We start from the raw sequence: 9,145 nt of genomic DNA, 5'->3' as shown, positions 1-9,145 counted from the left end.
TCATTAGCATGCTGCACAAATGAGTTTTTGTTTGTGAAGTAAGTGTTTAATGGGGCTATATTGCTTCCACGAGAACCCAAGTCTGGAGGAGAACTGCGAGCTGCTGCCGACGCTGTGCTGGTCTGAAACTTCTGCAAATTGCACTGTGATCAGGCTGACAGATGGCATGCAATGCCTTTTTCCAACTCAGCAGAAACGGGAAAAATATAATAAAGAGACTACGGAGATTACAGTCTTTATCAATGGGACTTGAAATCTAGTGTGCCATATGCTTAGTATAAAAAGAAACATCCATCTGAAAAAAATAAAGCGGAGCATAGACAGAATTTATCTGTTATTCTTTGCAGACTTCGTGGATAGGTTTTAATCTGTAATTAAATCCGTAATTTTGAGCATAAACATGTTTGCAGTGAGTTGCAGTCCTTCCCCCCGTGATGCTGGTGGGTGGCAGACCTGATCCGAGGTGTCTCAGCCAGCACCCTTCCAACCTTTGGCAAGGGCCCAGGGAGGCACCTCCAAGCAGTTGTCATCAGCGCCCGTGCTTCTGCAAGAATCATTCGTGCTGCTTTTTATTAAATGCTGCTTGGTGGCAATGGATGAGGTGTTAAAAAGCCTTGGAGTACCTCGCATATTTGTGCAGCACTTGAGATCTAGGTTTACAAATTCTGCTGCCAAATATATTCCTTTCAGGTAGTGTGCAGAGATAGCTGAAGATGCTGATCACTAATTCAAAGCTTTGTTAGCAGCACGTGTTTCATTGCCCTGCATGTGTTTGCTTCAGAACGAGAAAAGTGCAGACCTTGAGGTGCGTGCCTGATCCTCAGCACACGGAAAGTCCCGCTGGAGTCACCTCACTTGCAGACAACTGGGTATTTACCAAAGCGCATCCCCTAACTTAGATCAGATTTAAGGTCTGCGGAAACAGTGAAGCCAAAATGTTGCTGTGATTCCCCCGTGCAGACATGCCTCCTCTTTACTTAGCCATGAGATGAGTGGTTGGGATGAGTAATGACACAGACAGCAGTGTAATCCAGCGATGATTCTGCTCCCGTTGGGGTTAGAGGGAGATTTGCCAGCCCCTTTTATGCACTGGCAATATACAAAGCCAGCAATTTGAAAATGACAGTTTGTAATCATTTTTGCTCACTTCCCCTTGCTCTACCTGTTAAGCAGTTCCTTGGGAGCCTGAACAAGAGCTCCTTTCAACCACGCTTACCTGAGAAAACAGCAATTTGTTTGGAATAGGTAGAAAGGCAATTCAGCTCATTTCCATTCCCTCCTGACACTCCAGGACGAGATAAGAGAAAAGGAGAGATGTGTTCCATCTTCTTTTTCATCCAGATGAGACTGCTGAGGCAGCAAGACTATTAACAATAAAATTGTACCTGGCTGAGACTTAGGAAAGCTTCATCACAGAGAATAAATAAAAAAAAAACCACCTACAGTACAGCTCACATGAAAAACTCTGGGGAAAGATGGGCTTGGTAAAAGCTGGGCTTGTCCTGTGTTAAACACTGAAGTTCTGGGGCCAAGGTTTTCAGATGAGAGAGATGCTTTCTCTTTCAGCTACCGCTATGATTTTTTCTTTCTTTAATTTCTGCTGCTTCCTTTTGAACTCTTCTAGCACCCACAGCATCCTCGGGCAAGGTGTTCCACTGCCAATTCAGATATTCTCTGGGAAAAATTAAAAAAAAGCACACAACAACCTTTTTTTTTTTTTTTTTGAACTGACCATCTACTTGCTATCCATTCCTAGTTCATTGGTTGACTCCCCCATAGGAAATCCTATGGCCCTGGTTGTTCATGGACTTAGGATGTGCCAGCAGGATGCAGCTGGCAGAGTTACAGAAGTGTTTCAGTGGGATAAGACTTGGTCTCTGTGTTCCCAAGCAGCAAAACCCAGTATATTACTCAGCAGTATATTTATGCTATAAATACACTTTTTTTTCCACATTAATTCATCCTTATTTACCACAGCAGATAACAGAACTCCAGGCTCAGATTCATGCAGAAAAAAAAAAGAAATTTCTGCCAGATTATAAAGATTTGTCATGTTGTCACTATGTTTATTTTCTCCATCTATTTCTTTCCTTTCGGTGCATTGCTTTATGCTCTGCAGGGCCCTCAGGGAAGGAAAAGAGGGTATTGTTTTGAAAAATATAAGTTTTTTTTTATTAAAGGATACAAAATTAATTTGCTCCACACAGCCTAGAAGCATATTATTTGACAACTGTACTCTGCTGAGCAAACAGAGCACACATGGCCAAATTTATCATGTTGCTCACCAGACCCTGATCTTGCGCTCCATACGCTGCAGTCTCTTGTAATTAGAGGACGTGGATTTGGCAGCACACATCTAACCACAAGGTGCTGGTTTTTCACTTACTCAAGGATAAAGCAAGGGTGTAGGGTATAGCTACAGATCTCACTGAGCTGGGAAGAGCAAAGGAGCAAAGTGTTGACCACACCATAGATATAAAGCACTGCATGGAGCAGAGCTGGAGGCTGAACCACTAGTAGCAGTAAACTCGTGGATAAGCTTAGTAGCTTATAAGGACTTAACCCCAAAAGCAGAGAAATCAGAGCTCAGAAGAGCTGTAGTTGGTGAGAGGCTTGGTTTTCTCCAAAAAGCTGTGTGGTACTAGAAGGTCTTCCCATCAAAGGACCTGGGAGTCACATTTTCAGTATCGATGCTCTCAACATAGGATACTGCCAGTCCTTTGGGCAGATTCCATTATCCTGCTGGCATGAAAAGCAGAAGAGCATTATTTCCTTGGGGTATTTTATACACCAGAAAGCAGGGAGCAGAAATCTGTGTGGTTGCACTGCCCCAGGAAGGTGTCTGCACGGTGTGGTCCCCTATGGATGGAGCTGTCGGTCCCAGCTGGGCCATCTGCATGATGCACGCTAGTAACGTTGCGTGTTTTTTTCTCCTTTTTGCTCCGTGTTTTCGAGTGTGACAAGGAAGAGCCCAAAATTACTCATATAGGCAGAAATGTCACTATGGAAACAAGGAGACAGTTTAGTATAGTTTGACCAGTATTGACACAGCCGCTCCGATAACCCGGGAGATGGAGCAACCCTGTGTGTCTGCCGGAGAGCTCCCCGAGGAGCAAACTCAGCTGAGCACACCCCGGGGCACCAAGCTGGGAGAAAACAAACAGCACAGCACCTTCAGAAACCTCAGGTATCTGTGCCATGAAAACCAAACCCTTACGGCCTCATACATTGGGGCTAAAAGTCATTATTCCTGTTTCACAGTGCCCGCCTGCAGCTGAAGGGCTTTGGGATGGCAGAGGCGGGATGAGCCCTTAGCAAGCTGGACCTTTGCAAGGCACCACGTTGTGCCTGTCCTGGCATTTTTAATGGATCAGATGTGTGTTGCTTATAGCATGTATTTAGAACACACTATGCCTGTATGCACACAGTAGCTGGGCTCTCTTTTCTGCAGTCTCAGGTGGGATGGAGAAGTGTCCCTGCACCGGTGAGCATGCAGCTCTGCTGTAGGACCCGCAGCGACACGCACCAGCTGGACACACAGCCCCAGCAAACACATCTCGTGTGTACAGCACAACCAGTTCCACCAACCCAAGTGAAAATAATGTTATACAAAACAAAAAACAAACAAACAAAAAAAACCAGCTGTGCAGGGAGCAGTCGAAATCCTGCTGCTGGTGAGCCTCGGGGATAGCCCACCTCCCCATCTCCCTTCTCCCTGTGACTTATTTCCCTCTGTTTGCCTCAATCCGTGCAGAAAGCTTTCATAAAGCTGCCGCTGTAGCCATTTTCTCTGAAGATGTATTCTCTGTGGGGTCTGACTCTGCAGTCACCAGACTGAAAGATGAGCATGAGGGATGTATGATGATGAGACTTTTCCTGCGGAGTAGCACCAGCCTTCCCTACCAGCACAGACTCTCATACCTCATGTGGTACAAAACCGATTTAAGCTGAAAATACAATTAGAGGCAGCCAGGGCTTTAAACACTTCCCAGACTCCTCCGTGCCAGGGTAGAGGCTCAGCGTTGTGCCCAAGCAGAGGACAGCATGGCGATGCTCCCTGAAGGCTGGGTGGGAATAGGCCCTCCAGGACCCTTTGGGAAATTTTGGGTTGTTTTCCTGCCCAACAGGGGGAACACGTGCAGGGCTCTCACCACGTCCCAGACAACCACAGCTTCAGCCAATTTGCCCACGGCAGACAAAGTAATTAGACTGGTTGTTGGTGAGTTTTTTCCTTCCTTTTTTTTTTTCCCCTTCTGTTTTTGTTGTTTTCTGGAGCTAGTTCTGGGGAAGAAGCAGAAGACAGCTTTAACCATCTTGTGTAGATCCAAGCTCCTCTCTCTCAGAGCACCAAAAGCACTTGATGGCCTCCGGATCTCTGCAGTGGTCCGGGACACAGCTGCTGCTCAAGGAGCATTTTCAGCACCCTTGAGAGTCACAGTGCAGAGGTCCATGGGAGGTGATTTGCCTTAATCCTCAAGCACTGAACTTGTTGTGACACAGAAATTGCTCCAGTGCTGTCAATCCACCATGCTTGAACAGCTAGCAAAAGCAAAAGCCTGCTCTGTTTCTCAAAGCCTGAAAGTAGCTGCAAAGACCTCTCCTGGCCCAAATCGAGGTTACCATTTAGAGACGATTTTTCTCACTCAACCACTACACACAATTCTCTGGCGTGTTTCCCACCTCTTAGATGTTACTATTCAGGGAGCCCTGGAAAGGCATGTATTCCTCATGCCAATAAATTAGTTATTAACGATAATTAACCAATCCATTTGAGCTTCCAGCTTTGCTTTTCCTTCGGCATGTCTCACTCTCGTGACACTTCCAGCGGTAAAGCAGGGGGTGAGCGGGCACAGCGAGGGCTGCGAGCAGCACGCGGGAACCCGCCAGGCTCCTCCACGTCAGGAGAGGCGAGCACTTTGTGTCAGGCTGCTCTAGTAAACAGAATTTATAATACGTTCCCTCAGAGCAAAAGATGAAATAAGCTCCTGTATATAATATAATTTCTGCGGGAGGAAGTTGTCTGTGTCGTTAGTTATCCTGAACATGTTTCGTTTTCTTGCATTGTGCTCTGCTTTCAAGTCTTAAATCTCAGAAAGTTTCCCCTTGGAGGACATTGAAATTAAAGGCTGAATCAAGAATGAATTCATTCCGTTTGCTAATTGCAGTGCTCCTGTTACAGGGTCCAGGGCAGCAATGGGGAAGCAGCTGCAGCTCTGCCCTTCTGAGGCTGCTTCAGCCAGGGAGGAGCTCAGTGTCTGCTCGCAGTGCTTCTTGCAGTTCTCGGTGCCTCAGCAAACGTCTGCTGAAACCAAGTGGTCCCTGTCCTGGGATAAGCCTGGGCAAACTGCAGGGTCCTGCCGACCCCTGCCAAGAGCGTTTACCCTCCCTGTGTCGGCCCTGCTGCAGAGCCACTTAAACTGAGCCAGGAACACACTGGTGAATAATTCCCCAGCCTGGAATTTTCCTAGTCTCAGACCAGGCAGAAGGTTTCTCTGCAGCTCAGGGGTGGAGAAGGAGAAAACAAGCCTGAAGTTCGGATGCTGCTGGCAAAGAAGTGCTGTCTCATGCCCACAGGTCAAGTTCTCTTTTTCCAAGGTGCAGCTCTTCTTTCAGTGGCACGTTAAAGGCTTTCAACCCTCGAGGAAAATATTCTGCCCATTGACTTTAAGACACATTGGAAAATAATCCATAATGGATATACGTTGCTAACAATTCTCAGAGATCAGTTTGAGGAAATGTTTCGTGTGGATGTGAAGTCAAAAGACAAGCAGACACACAGAGCCCAATCTTTTCATAGGAGCGCACTGAAGATGAATGCCATCCATATATTTTTTAGCTTTTAAGAGAAGTTTCACCTCTTTTTGAAAGTAAGTTCACTTTGACATATAACTGTATGATGGTTCATCACGTGTTTGACTCCGCATTAGCTGCTGGAATTCTGGACACCCCCTGTTTCTCTTTTTTTCAGTGTCTCTTAATAGCAACAATCAGTTAAAAAAAAATCTTAATTTCTTTCTCCTATGCCTGTGTAAACTGACAGTGAGCTTCAGAACTGCCTCATGATCCAAAAACTCTCAATGATTTATTATAAGCTCTACAATATATTGCTGCCACGTTGCATTTACCAGCAGGTGCTATAGAAGAATAAGAAATATGTTGCCTTAGCCCCTGGGGAGGTGGGTGAGCAACGTCCCAGAGCTGGGCATGGGGCAGGAGTGGGGAGAGGAGGAGAGGAGAAGGAAACTCCCAGTGATACAGGAGTCATCAGTCCCTCACCTCGTTAATAGGGATGTAAATGAATCATTATCATATTAGTGCCATTCCTGGTTTCCCGTGTTACGATGGCAATGAAGACATTTTGACAGTCAGATCAGTGATTTTTGCTATGGTTTGGAGGATGATTTCCTATGTAGCAGAAAGAAACAAGAAAAATTGCAAACTGACATCCTATCTCTGAGCAGTACTCCCAGGATTTCTCCAGGCCTGGCACATTCCCAAGGCACTGGGCAGCGCAGCGCAGAGGGTGCTGCTATTACACACATCTCCTAAGCGTAGGATCCCTCATCTGCAATTTCATGTCAAATGTCCTGCATGATAAAAAAATTCTTCGTTGCTCTGTGTGCATACTTATAAATATATGTGCATATATATATTTATATATATACACACATTCATCCTGTAATTGTTGCTCTTCCCTACTACGAGACTAGAGAACAATGTGTCTCTAGCCCATATTTAGAGCAAAACACACGGTTTTGCATCTTGGCAGTCTTTGCCATCCCTGGTGTACCCACAGAAACAGTGTTTGTGCCGTTAGGAATCTACTGCTGCACCTCAGCTCTCATTTGTATGGTGTAGGTAATACAGGCTGCAGCTGAGAGTACTCTGTGGGATTAGAAGTATCAAGACAGTGGACTGTGGAGGTGTAAAGTGAAGGAAAAAGTTGGTTTACTGGTGAAAAGAAAGGATTGATTTCTGATTTCATTCATTTTAAATTCTGGATGATGTTGATGAAGGTAAAATGTAAACGATACCAGGAAGACCAGATGTGTGCATTATTTTGAGCAATCAAGAGAGGATGCACACTCACGAGGCTGTCGGAAGAAGAGGGATGAGGCTTACAGTGTTTTGAGACCTGGCTCAGGATGTGGCAGTGGCAAGCTTCTCTGGTGGGAATCCAACCTCTTGTGCACGGTTTGCAGTAACAAAAAAAAAGGAGGCTGTGGTGGAGAAAAATGATGTCACCAGCTGTTTCTGGCTTCTTCCTTCCCTCTGCTTGGAGACTGCTGGCTTCCTTGTACAGGAATTGGGAAGCATCCCTCTGAGAGCTCCAGAAGGTCTCTGGGGTGTCTGTGGTAAAAAACCACCCATCTCCAATGTCAGAGCACTGCATGTATGTGTATATATATACATACTAGTGTGTGTATATATATATGTACATATGCTTAGGTCTATGTAGAGATAAAACACTGTCACAGAGCTGTATCTTTGTGGTGTTCTTATAGTCTCAATGTTGTACAGAGAACAAGAACAGAAACAGGGAAGGGAACAGCTATTTTGCTCCAGGAAAATAGCTGCAGCTCTTGAAATGTATTTAACTGGGAAAAGGCAGAATGGTTTTAAGAGAATAATAACACAGAAAAGCAAAAGCCCATTTTTCAAATTAATTAAACTCATATAACAGGCCAACGTCTTGGTAGACAACCTTTGAAGCGCACAGAGCTATCACCCTTGCCCAAAAACTGAATAGAAAGCACATCCTTTATCTGTACTCTCCCAGACCACCTGCTCTATGTGGATGAGCCCAGCTGCAGCCCAAGGAATTGCAGGAAAACAGTGCAGGGGAAGAAGGTGGAGAGAAGAGATGGCTCCACGGTTTTGCATCCAAGGATCTCCAGGCAGAAGGCAAGAGGACAGGACACATCTGCAGTGGTGTCCTCTGAAAGCCCCAAAAATCTGGAACAAAAGCGACCCTTGCACTTGGCCAGTGTGGGCAAAATGTCTTAATGAGGGACAAAATAGCACTTTTGCTATCACTTACAAAAGCAATCCAGTTACTACAATCTGCTTCATCCGAGGCTTTCCAGCTGCTCCTGCTGCGCATTAATCCTCACCAGAACATCCTGAGGATAACAGAAGAGCTGGGGCGGACAACTAGAAAGCGTCTGCCACGCAGCTTCATGCAGCCATGTGGCAATTTTTAATGAGCTGGTGGCTTCAGATGGACAGGCCTGTCTAAGGGAACAGCGGCAGCCCTGGGGCATGGTTACTAGAAGGTGTTAGAGCTCCTGGGTGCTGCAGACCAGCACTTGCAGCAGCAGATAATGCTGTGGTGTTCCTGTCACTTTGTTAACAAGGCCAGGGGCTTTCTGGCTCAGCAAATGTGTATCCCTGGCCTGTAGAGTATTTGTAGGGGGGAATATTGGCTTGATGGTGCTTTATGTGCATTCTGGCAGCAGATATCTTTAATAGGGTCACTACCCGGAAAAGGCTGTAATGATACATCGTATATTCTGAAAGTGCCATTTATTGGAATTTTCACATTTATGGAGAAATCGATAACATTTTAAAAATGCTTTTAATGTTTTACACCACATGTACAGCTAAAGGAAAATAATGGACTTTATTCTCATTTACCAGGAATGACATGTTCCTATTGAAAACCAAAGTTTTAGAAGAGTAATTTCTACATTTGAAACTAGATATTTGATATACAGATATTAAGGCATTTGATGACTATCTTAGATCCATAGCACTGTGTTATTTATAACAAACTAGAAAATGGAGACATTCTTCCATGCAGGTTTTCAAATGGAAAATTTTCTTTGGAAGTTTATCTTCAAAACAACAAGCTTTTCACACCAAAAAAAAAAAAAAAAAAGAAAAAAAAAAAGCTAATTTGCAGCCAGCTATCCTGCTAAAATCTCTTAGAAACGTTTTGCTGAGTTTAGGGCTATTTCTCTCATCATTTCTCCTAGAAGGCGAGGGCATTGCAACAAACTCTGCTGATTAAAGCACGGACAAGAGATGCAGATTAACTTTAAAGACCAGAAAAGTTCTACAAACAGCTGTCATGCAACGTCCTCATTATCAAATCTCATATTTCATCATCAACCAAAACCAGATGAAATTTTCATGGGCTCAT

This window comes from Cygnus olor, chromosome 13 (genome assembly GCF_009769625.2).
Source record: "Cygnus olor isolate bCygOlo1 chromosome 13, bCygOlo1.pri.v2, whole genome shotgun sequence".
Classification (NCBI taxonomy): Eukaryota; Metazoa; Chordata; class Aves; order Anseriformes; family Anatidae; genus Cygnus; species Cygnus olor.
This window is presented reverse-complemented; position numbering follows the sequence as displayed.